The sequence below is a fragment of the Tiliqua scincoides genome, chromosome 11 (assembly GCF_035046505.1).
Source record: "Tiliqua scincoides isolate rTilSci1 chromosome 11, rTilSci1.hap2, whole genome shotgun sequence".
NCBI classification, from domain to species: Eukaryota; Metazoa; Chordata; class Lepidosauria; order Squamata; family Scincidae; genus Tiliqua; species Tiliqua scincoides.
The window spans coordinates 9,253,657-9,265,788 of NC_089831.1; the positions used below are offsets into that span (position 1 = coordinate 9,253,657).

Sequence of the window (12,132 nt, forward strand, 5' to 3'; positions counted from 1 at the left end):
ATGGGGAGGGAATGGTCTCAGCCACACCATGGTTTTCTATACAGCTTGAAAATAGTGCCACCCGCTTCCCAAGGGTAAGAGCCTGATGATAGCCAAGTAGTAAGGTTCTCCCTGATTGGTCTTTGAAAGTTTTTTCTTCATTAGCTCCAGACTGTCTGAAAGAGTGCATTGCTTTAACTGCTTTGGCCATTATGGGCAAGTAGAGCGCAGAACAGGGGTTGAGGCACGGCTCTCAAACTTACCAGGGTCATGGAGCCCTTGAAGCCTTCCTGACTCAGCCAGGTGTCACCATCTTGAATGGTGTCAGGTTCAAGATAGAGGCGCTCAAATCTTACAAGATTTTGTGAGATCCAAGATGGTGGCACCCAAATCTTGTGAGATCCAAAAAGGTGGTGCCTTACTGAGCCAGGAAGAAGAGGCTGTGGGGTTTGGGCACTGCCATCTTGGTTATTGCAAGATTTTTTGAGATCCAAGATGGCGTCACCCAGGAGAACAGGTAGGACATCCCACAGGACAGATAGGACACCAGGGACATCTCACATTGCCCCATGAGTGTGCCTCAATGTCCTAAGGCAGCCATTATCAAACCACTGTGCCATGGCGCACTGGTGTCCCGCTAATGGTCTGCAGGTGTGCAGCAAGCGTTTGGTGGAGGGTCATTTGTTAGTAGGGCCAATGGGGGTGTGAGCCCCCCAATAGTAGCATGTGTGCCTTGTCAATTGTAAAAAAAAACTGATGGTGTGCCTTGACAATTTTAGTACCTTGTCAGTGTGCCATGAGACAAAAAAATGTTGAAAATCACTGCCCTAAGGTGTCATGATGCACACTTTGGGAACCTTTGGGTTAAAGATAGGGTTTGTGGTGCACCCTGAAGTAAACTGATTGGTCAAAGGGAACACAAGACCAGTCTCCAGAGACCATCCACAACAGGGATGTTGGGTGGGAACTCTTCAGCCAAGGACATTATAGTCAACCTTTTTAGTTTGGGGAAGGTGTCTTATCACAGCTCCTCCCCACTGGGCCTTGTGCCCACTTAAGGCTGATTAGTTTTCCTTGGTTGACTCACCAGTGTGTTGGCATTCTTCAGTCTCGGAAGACTTCAGTCTCAGGTGTCACGCTCTGAATGGTGGTACTGGAACAGAGTGTCCTCTCCAGTGCGCGAAGCCTGGGTAAAGTAGGTATGGAGGATAGGCTGTAACCCATGCAGCAAATCCCCCCTCTCCATGTCGCTGGAATGGTCCAATGGAAAGGCAGAGCCCAATACGGTTGGTTCCAGCGGCGTCGCAGGAGTTGCCAGAACGTGACTGGGTTCAGCCATGAACTGCCTCAGGGACTCTGGCTCCGGATTTTGCCTCGAGGTTGACTCCTGAAGCCTTTTCCATAACTGGATGTAGCCACAAGGCAGTGGAGGTTTGGGATCAGAGTTTTCCTTCTCTCAGATGAGCTGCCTTCCCAGGCTAATGGGTCCCATCTACTCAGTGGCTGTTTAGTCGCCTCTTACGACAAGTACAGCCAAACTGAGGGCCTATTCTTATCCCCAGCCCCCAGGGGAATACTGGGAATACTACTGACTCACCAGTACAGCAAGCAAAAGTCAGAGTCCAGAGTCAGTAAGCCAAGTCACAGTCCAAGGTCAGTTTGTCAGTCAGCCCAATCAGTTACTTAGTCTCTCCTCTCCACGTTCACTCCTCCTACAACCCACAATCCTTTCTATCTCAGGTGTTCCTTATATCCTGAGGGATCTCCTTTAGCCTCTAATGGCTGCAGCTGTGCAGCACACCTCCAGCTACCACCTGGGCCTTAATCCTGCATTCACTTAGAGCAAGGGGCACTGTGGACACCACACCTTATCTCCTTGGTAATATCTTCCGCGATGTCACTACAGAAGGCAGTGCAGTTCATAACTTATGTTGGATTTCTCTGGACCCTCTTTCCAAGGGTGGATGAATATAAGCTCAGATGGTCACTGATGACCTACTGCTTGGACTCCAGGTGGGTATGCTCATGTAGGGGAATAGTCAATAACTGGCAGTCCCCTCCGAGAAAGGGGTCTGCACTGAAAAGGTGGGTTGTGTTCAGGGGAGTTAGGATTTGCTACAAGATTGGATAACTGATGCCAACAAAATTGCAGCCCACTTATAAGTGAACCGCTTGTGTTTTGTCTTATTGTAGGCGTGCGGGCAAAGAGTCCCATAATCTTTGCGCTAATCTTGCCGCAAAGATTTATGGCATTTCATATTGCCAGCAAACCCGTCTTGCTGCCCTGTTACGGATTGTTTTAGAACAATTTGGGAGATCGTTGCTGTAATAAAGTTGATCTATTTTACATGTTGATGCTTCTTTCAAAGTCAGACAAATAGATCTATTGAAACATGAGCACTTTTAATAATGTACTGGAATAACAAAGATCAAGGCAGAATTGCACCTTGTGCATATTCTTCACTGCTGATGTTGGGAGTTGAACGTTCTGGAAAGACTGAAGGGAAAGTTGCAATAATGAATAGTGATCTCACATTTTATTTTTTAAAAAAGAAATAGATACAGGACTAGTGATGAAATTTTTGGACTTCTTAGCTATGGACAGAATCAGAGGTAGTGTCAGAGATTGTTGGCCAGGTTGGAAACTGGTCATGGGCGCTTCTTCATCAGAGAGTCCACCAGGGTGACATGAATCTCCTACTACCAGTGGCAGTGCTAGCCTGAGTTGCCTGTGAGATTTACAACCCAATCCTCTCCTGGACTGGCCCAAAGAGGCTACTGTGCCATGGCTCTCAATGGGCCTGCTTGGTTCTGCACCTGCCCGTTGGCTACCATAAATCTGAGTGGGTCCAGGGTTGTGTGAAAAGGCTGGTAATATTGCTAGCGCTGCTACCATGGATATCTGCCCCCAGTCTGCACTTGGCGCATCCCAGACCAGCCCAAATCCCCTCCCTGATCTCCCCCCAGAAAACCCCCACACTGACTTACTGGCTCCAGTGGGGGATGGACATTTTTTTGGTGCAAGCCTAGGGCAGCCCCAATCACGCACCATCCCTGCAAATTCTGTCAGAGGAAGCCCTGAATTGGATTGGTGCATTATGCCATTGCTTATGCAATCGCCTGCAATACCTCTGCCAACATCTTCATCAGCAAATGGAAGCGTTCCCCCAGAGTTTCCAGAATCACTGCAGGACCTGTAGGGAATGCTTTCAGTGACAGGTGCATAGGGCAGCAGGCTTGGAGGATGCAGGGATTCAACATGCCATAGGAGACACCAGTAGAAGGTTTTGTCCCAGGGCCTCGAGCAACCTGATACCAGGGATGTGCTCTAGTCACAGTGCTGAGTCATGAGTCAAGTCACGAATCAATGACCCCATGACTTGAGTCAAGTCTTGAGTCATAGCACAAACTGTAGTGACTTGACTTGTGGAAAATTTTGATTAATTTCAAGCAATTTCGAGTCAAGTCCTTGAGCAAAAAAATAGACTTGAGTCTATTCGGGCTATGAGTCCAAGGCTGGAGTCCAAGACACCAGCTCAAATACCACCAGTGGTACAAGTACTGCTGCTTGAGAAATGTAGTTCTACATCAATCATAATTTCTGAACAGACTTCAGAGACCAGTGTTTCTCAAAACTGTGAGTTGGGACCCACTAGGTGAGTCATGAGCCAATGTCAGGTGGTTCCCCATTCATTTCAATGTGTGTTTATTTTAAATACATTAGACTTGATTCTCCCATTTGGGAAAATGTTACAGATCTGTACTTTTAACAGGCTTCTCTCTCTCTCTCTCTGTATATATGTGTATATGTGTGTGTGTGTGTGTGTGTGTGTGTGTGTGTGTGTGTCTCTATCTATCTATCTATCTATCTATCTATCTATCTATCTATCTATCTATCTATCTATCTATATCTATATCTATATCTATATCTATATCTATATCTATATATATATATATATAATTTTAGCAATGAGAGCCAATGGGGCTTAATGTATTTTAAATACATTAGACTTGATTCTCCCATTTGGGAAAATGTTACAGATCTGTACTTTTAACAGGCTACTCTCTGTTCTACATATATATATGATTTTAGCAATGTGAGTCAATGGGGCTTACTCTTGGGTAAGTGTGGATAGGGCTGCAACCTCTGGGATATTTGGAGAATTTTTTTTTTAACAGATCAGCAACTGCTTGGAAGGGTTAGGAGGGTTCTTCTTTATTTTAAATAAATTTTTATATTTATACTTATTGTAAATTTTACTTGATTTGATTTTGTCTTATGGGGGCATTAAAAATTTTCTTGCTTTATGGTGTCACTTCTGGCCATGACGTCACTTCCTGGTTAATGACATCGCTTCTGATGAGTCCCGACAGATTGTTATTCTAAAAAGTGGGTCCAGGTGCTAAAACGTTTGAAAACCACAATCATAGACAGACCCATGTATAATGCACTATAAGAATTCAATCTTGATGTTATCAGTGCATGGGTAACTGCCAGAGCAAGCTGGATGAGGAAAATGCTTGGAAACTTCAGAGTTCCAGATTCTAATATTTTTCAGGTTCTAATATCTTCTTTTGGCATATCAATAATTCCATGAGGTTCTCCACTCAAAGCTATGTTTCTTACCTGCAGCCAGCATGTCCAAATTATTTCGTCCCAGCTTTGATTTCAAACAGAACAATAACACCAACATTGACATGATCACACATGAAGTGCTGTGACCCATAGGAATCTAGTAAAGGGCTCTTAATATTTATCATCAAGGGTCATCCAAGTGTTAGCAAACCTATGGTCAAAAAGGAAGGAAAAAGATAGCCTGGAAGGCCTTTTGAACCCAATCAGTGGTATCACTAGCGTTTGCATCACCCTGTGTGGGAGGCCAGAGCATCATCCCCCATGATGGAGACCTCCTCTCATGAAATGGGTGGGGAAATGCCCCTGGTGCTGGGCATGGTAAAGTACCATTGCTCCATTCCTGCTGGGTTTTTTGGGCTATAACTTTTAATAGAATAAAGATATTTTAACATAGTTTGTTTCATTGCATTCTGCATGAAATTCCACATCAGATGAAATATAACACGAATACAACGTCAAATAAATATAATGTTCGAAAATACCAAGATCTTAAAAACTTTGGCCAGTATGGTGTCACCCCCCTTCACACATCACCCAGTGCAACGTGTGCGTCCTGCACCCCAGTAGCGACGCCACTGAGCCCAATCCTCTCCAACTTTCCAGGGTTGATGCAGCTGTACCGACAGGTTGAGCACTGCATCCTGTAATGAAGGAGACCATCACATTGGCCCCCTCAAGGTAAGGGAGTGATTGTTCCCTTGCCTTGGTTCTGCATTGCACCTGCATCAGTGCTGTGGAAAGTTGGAGAGGATTGGGCCCTTTTATTTATTTATTTTTCAATCAAGCCCATCTTTTAACGGAGCCTCATTTAAATACAGTTAACACACATCGCAGATACTCCTGACACTGAATTATTTAGTGCACAAACACCTCACTTGCAGAGAGGAAATTTTGTCGATAAAAAGAAAATGTTTACTTTGGGAGGCTGTTGTCTCAATTTGCACAAACGTGTAGGGATGAAGGGCGCGTGGTGAAAAATTAAAAGACTCGCCTCCTATGAAACGAGTCGGATTTTCATTTCAGAATTTGCCATCTCCAGCACTATGAATTCATTTGTCATGTTGACTTCTGGATATCCAGCTGATTTTCAAATTCTACTGTCCTCTGCTTGTAGTGTTCCTCTAATCACTTCTAGAATGATCATTAATTGATTGATTGATTGATTGTTCTCTTCTCTTTGATAATCTCACTGCGCTACTCATAAACAAAAGGACCACATGACATTAGGTCTTGGGGAATCAGAAGTTAAAACTAAGGTAGCATGCTTCCCATACAAGATGACCAGATGTCATCACCGCCAAAGAGGACAAGGCACCCCAAAATGTAGGACATCCATGAAAAATGCAGAACAGGACCAAAAAAAAGCTGAAAACACTCGTATATTGATTTCACGTGGTTAATTTAAACCCTGTATTACTTATTATTAAATTTAAGACGATATTACATAATTTATTACATATTATTAATTACAAGAAGGTTATGAGCTGCCTGCAGGGGCCCTCTCACAGGGAAAAGGAGGACCTTTAAGTTCTTTTCCAGGACACAAGACTTAAAAAGAGGACATGTCCTGGAAAAAGAGGACATCTGGTCACCCTGTTCCCGTATGATGAGTGCTGTCTTCTTTTGAGCCGAATAGCCCAATCCTAACCAGCGCTGGAACAGGGAGGCCAACTGGCCTGTGCGGTATACAGCATGGGGTTGACTGGCTCAACACGGGGCAAGAGAAACCAATTCCCCTTATTCCAGGTAATGCAGTAGCAGCTTCATTGGGGCTACTTGGATCTGCGCCACCTAAAGAGGTGGTGTAGATCTGAGCAGCCCGGTGGTGCAAAACAGTGGGGTTAGGATCCAACCTAAGTGCCACATCCTGGCCCCACCCCCTTTTGACCCCAGCCTACCCAAGTTCCTGCCTGCCTCCCACTGCCTGTCCTTCCCCCTCTCTGTTCCACCCTTCCCCCACCCTCCCCAGACCCCTGTGCAGGCCTGACGCGGCCAGTGCAAACGTACCTCTTCTCCAGCACGATAGCCCTGGAGGTGGCCTCTGGAAGCCGGCACACATTTGCGTGCCATCCTCCCAACAAGGGCCAGTTTGGATTGCTCCCTAAGTAACTCTAGGATCCAACCAACCATGGGACAAAATAGGTCGAAAGAGTGGAGCATGAACCAAATGCATGACTTCTGGTTAGAATAGATATGCTCAAAAGAGCGGACCGTCAAAAAGTGAGGGGTGCTTTTCCTGAAAATGACTTAGGGCACAAACCTAACCAGGCCTGCTCAGAAGTAAGTCCTATTTTGTTCAATGGGGCTTACTGTCAGGAAAGTGTTGGTTAGGATTGCGGCCTTATTTTCCATAGCAAACCAGTTCAAAACAGTTAGATCCATGGAACCTGCTGCCCAACAGCATCTGTGAACAATGCAGCCGGCGTTAGGGAGGCCGATTTGTCAAAGGGTGTGACGAACATCGTAATTTGTGAGGCCTGTTCACAGCTTGCTGGCTATTACTTGAAGTCACAAATCACAATAACTATTTGGCTGAAATGGTGAAAAGATGAACCCGAAATGGTTCTAAAGCCAATGAGCCATTAAATGGTTGACAGTAATCTGCTCGGGAGCGGAGAATGGTTAATTAGCCCCCAAATACAAGTGGGAGAGCTCGCTGCTCTCGGCTCTCCGGGGCCAGCGTCGGCGCTAATACGAAACCGCGTACTGCGTCCCTAGCAATGAGTTTCTCGGTGGAGATACCACCAGCAGGGCCCACTGCGCACAATTGCCTGGGTTTTATTGTGAGCCTTCTGAAAACCTGCTTGGGGGGCGGCGGCTTCCCATTTCCTGCCAATCAGCTTTCTCATCAGCAAAACGAGTGTAACAACATGTAGCAATCTGCCTGGTGGAGGTTTTTTTTTCCCTATTTCTTTTTTCTTTTAACAAAGCTTCATTAATTAATGTTTGCAAAGCACTTTAATAAGTGTTGGAGTAAAAAAAAAAAAAAAAACGACAACGCAAGACAGATAACACCCCAGAGGAGATTCTGCCGGAGAAACAACTGGTGAAGATGCAACACCAGCAGGCGGGTTAATTTTCTGCTCTTACGCCGTCATGATTTGTGGACGTTCTGGAGGTGTCCCTGATAGATCCTTCAGGGACGTCTACGCCCAGGGCTCCTTGCTGAATTCATTGGCAGCGTGAATTCATTCATTCATTCATTCATTCAAGGATGGGACTGGTAGAGAAGAGAGCGACTGTTTCATAAAGGCCCCTTGGTCCTTCTTGAAAGGAACGCAGAAGGCTGCCACCTAGCTCTCCAAGGGCCTTTTCTACCCTGACCTGAAGAAGTTAGGGACTGAACTTGAGACCTTCTTCATGCCAAGAATGAATGAATGAATAGAATGAATGAATGAAATGACCATAGATAGATAGATAGATAGATAGATAGATAGATAGATAGATAGATAGATAGATAGATAGATAGATAGATAGATAGATAGATAGATAGATAGATAGAATGAATGAATATCTATCTATCTATCTATCTATCTATCTATCTATCTATCTATCTATCTATCTATCTATCTATCTATCGGGGATCATGGACGGCCGAGTGGAAAAAGGGAGTTGGGGCCAGGATCCGGCAGTTACGCCGAATCCTGACCCCCAAACCTGGGCAGTCCTGGGCTGCTTGGATTTGCGCCACCTCATCAGGTGGCACTGATCTAAGTAGACCCATCGGGGCTGCTGCAGTGCGACTTGGGGTGAAGGGAAACATTTCCCCTTGCCCTGGGCTGGCCTACAGTCAGCCCCAAACTTGCACTGGATGTAGTGCAGGCCCACTGGCCTGCCAGTTTCCAGTGCAAGTTAGGATTGCACCCTAAGAAACTTATTTCTTAGCATCTGGGGTGAAATTCAGCCAGGAGGATTCTGTGTGCTTCTATTTCAAATGAAGACACACCCTAGCCCAGTCTTCACATCAACACAGCTGCTATAATCTCCTCTAATCCTTCGACCAGCCTGACTTTGTTACTCAGTAGTTGGTGTTTGCTTTCAAACCATTTCCCTGCTCCCCTCTGCCAACCTAAATATTGGATGACTTAAACTGCTAGTTGCCAGGAGCGAGGAAAGATTTCGAGACAAATCAAGGGAGGAAAGAGGAAGGAAGGAGCCAACAGAGCAAAGAAGAAAACCCCAAACTAAAATATGACACGTTGGCACCTCTGTGATGTTTACCAGGCCACAGAAAGAGCCTTATTACTTGGATGTCTGGTCGTGTTATCCATCCAGCAGTGAATGTGCTTGAAGTTGATAGAACAGTCACGAGAAAAGGGAAAGTCAAACATCAGCAATCACCCAACACCAACTGTTACTAAACTGATAGTCAAAGATAAAAAAACAACAACAAAAAAACCTGCAGAAAATAAATTGATGCCACGGTGGAGAACTGAATAAAATGAACCATGAAGTAAACTATGGATCTCCCGGTGTGGAGAAGCAAACAAACCCTGACCGAAGGAAAGGATTAGAGAATCAACCCAGCTCTGCGTGAGCTGCACAGAAGGTTTTCCACGCCATATTAATCTTACCACTTTCTTTTTGTATTTACAAGAGTAGATGAGGATTGGAGGCCATCTCAGGAGAAAAAATGCTGTATCTTGGCAGCTTTCTCCTGGAACCACAAGGCTAACCGTTAAGAGCCTGGGTTTAAAAGTGCCAGTGGCATAGCTAGGCTCCCCAACAAGGTGCGTCACCGCGGTTTGGGTTCCAAAATGAATTTGGGGAGTTTATCATTCCACTCCTCCACCCCTGTGCAAAGGAGAGGTGAACTCCCAACTGTGCAAAGGAGAGGTGAACTCCCCAGGGCTCGAGTGAGTTGCCTTTGCCCACTGCCGACATCTGGAGGCTCTTCTAGAAGAAAAGGGGACATTGGACTACTTGTTGATTAATCTGGACTGTCATTGCTTCATCTTGATAAGGTCATCTTGATCGGTTGTTTGCATAGAGCTAGTAACTACCTCCCACCCCCCAATTTGGCACTCATTTTAGGACTCCCCATTTTAAGTCTCCCCATGGCTTCCCCAGAACTGAACCAGATGTAGTCGTGCACTGAACCAGTTAGTCATTGTTTACAGCAGTGGGTTCTCAACCTTTTGAAGCCCATGGACCACTGAGGCAAACACTGGAGCGGTCATGGACCCGTGCAACTCCCTCCCCAGAGGTATCACTAGGTTTGCATGCAAGAGCTCACTGTGTCACTCCCATGATGGACCTCCTCCCTCCCGTACCAGACCATGCAGAATAAATTACAATATCATGGTTGGCAACCTTCAGTCTCCAAAGACTATGGTATAAGCCTACAGCACCCGGTATTCCCAGGCGGTCTCCCATCCAAGTACTAACCAGGCTTGACCCTGCTTAGCTTCCGAGATCAGACGAGATCGGGAGATAGTGTTCAGTATAGGGAGATGGTTGGCAACCTTCAGTCTCGAAAGACTATGGTAGAAGCCTACAGCACCCGGTATTCCCAGGCGGTCTCCCATCCAAGTACTAACCAGGCCTGACCCTGCTTAGCTTCCGAGATCATGGTATAAGCCTACAGCACCCGGTATTCCCAGGCGGTCTCCCATCCAAGTACTAACCAGGCCTGACCCTGCTTAGCTTCTGAGATCAGACGAGATCAGGCTTGTGCAGAGAATATCATATGTGCAGCCTAAATGGAGTGGCATCACTAGGTTTGGTGTCAACCCCCCCCCAATTAACAATATATAACAGTACAGGCCACCCAACAAATCAATCAATAACAACAAAAACAGTGGCCAACTTGATGACACTCACATAACTGAGCAAGCATTCTAGTATTAGGACTGATACAAGGACATGAAAGCTGACACAATACAAGGACATGAGGTGGTATGGTAAGTTTCAGTTACTTCAGTTGCTGTATTCAGGGGACCCTCATCCAATGACGTGAAGCCCCACTCCCCTTTCTAGGGAACCTGTTCCTGATCTTATTTTATCTCTTTGTTCCATCCATCTGCCCTCCTCCATTCACCTCCCCTTCTAGCCATCTGAACTCCCTCCCCCTGTTGGTCATCTATCTACATCTGGGGCATGGTAGAGCGATACTTATTGAGCCCCAAGGCAAACTTCTCAATTTTCCTCCAACTGAGCCTGCCTCTTCTCAGCTCAGGTTCTTTGAAGAAAGGTTCAAAAGCAGCACTTGGCAGTTCTTGCTGTAGAGAAGTCCTGACTCGATTGTCCACCCTGAACACCCCCCCCCCCCACACACACACACACATACATAACACCACCCTGCAAACATGAACTTGTCCCATCTCTAGCTTAAATGAGTCGAGCTGGAACTGTTTAATGAGTTTACCGGTCCTTTGTCGATTGTTGATTTTAGTGGTGCTTTAATGAAGTTTTAATTATGGTTTTTATTGCATTTTTAAATTGGATTATTTACATGAGCTGCTTGGGGAGCCCTTTGGCTGAAAAGTCAGATAAAAACAGAGCATGCAAACCTGCAAATAAACTTATGGGACAGTTTAGTTTTGCTGTGGTCCTGCATGTTGAAGCCTTATCCTTATCTAATGATATCCTAGCAAGGCCCTCCCAGATGTTCTTGCCCCATCCACTTATTCCTCCTCTTCCTCTCAGGAGCCAGCTTTTCATTGCTTCTCATTGCTGAGATGTCACAAAGTACTTTTATCCATGTCACTTCAATGACTTGAAGCTCTTACGCTCCAGTCCTATCCCCTACCACTTGCACAGATGCAGCCATGCCAGGGAAACTTGTGCTGCATTCTATGGTGAGGGAGCAATCAAGAAATCTGCCTGATGCCCTCTGGGTCACCTCAGACTTATGGCAGGTCTAGGAGAGTAAGCAAGAAGTGTGGGCCAAACTGTAACTATATTTGCCATTGAAATTCAGACCCTCTGGCCCAGTTCCTGCATCCTGCCCTCTCCTGACCCATCCATCCATCCATCCATCCATCCATCCATCCATCCATCCATCCATCCATCCATCCATCTTACTCTCCCATGACATGCCCCCATGACAACATACTGGCACCAGCCTGATCCAACAGCTTCAGCAGTACTGCTGCTTTACACGGGAGACTCAGAGTGGCCTGTTGGCAACATGTTTTGCGTGGTGTCACATGATGTCACCATGCTACAACATGGTGGGCTGTAAGTTGGCATATTTCAGAGGAAGCCCATGCCTTCCCCTCCCTGTGCGCTGCTTGCATTCCTCCCCTCGTTGCTCAGTGTGCATCTTTTCACTGCAAGATAGTGGCTGGTTCCCAAAATCCTACTCAGACTTTGGGATGGCCGATGAATGTTTGTGGAGGTGGGGCCTGGGGGTGGTGATGTGTTCTGATGGTATCACAGCGATCGTGACGCCACAGGAACCCAGGGGATTTCCCCCTTACATGGGAGGGGTCCTTGGAGAGAGTCCACGAAGCTCACAGCCCCCTCCATGGGAATCCTGATGCTGAAAATCACTCCGTTTGGAGATCGGAGTG

General features: G+C 46.1%; 2 pseudogenes; both read right to left on the reverse strand.

Moving 5' to 3' along the window:
• Positions 1-9,954: 9,954 nt before the first annotated feature.
• Positions 9,955-10,077, reverse strand: LOC136662839 (5S ribosomal RNA; annotated as a pseudogene).
• A 116-nt stretch (positions 10,078-10,193) lies between these two features.
• Positions 10,194-10,308, reverse strand: LOC136662855 (5S ribosomal RNA; annotated as a pseudogene).
• Between the last annotated feature and the right edge of the window lie 1,824 nt (positions 10,309-12,132).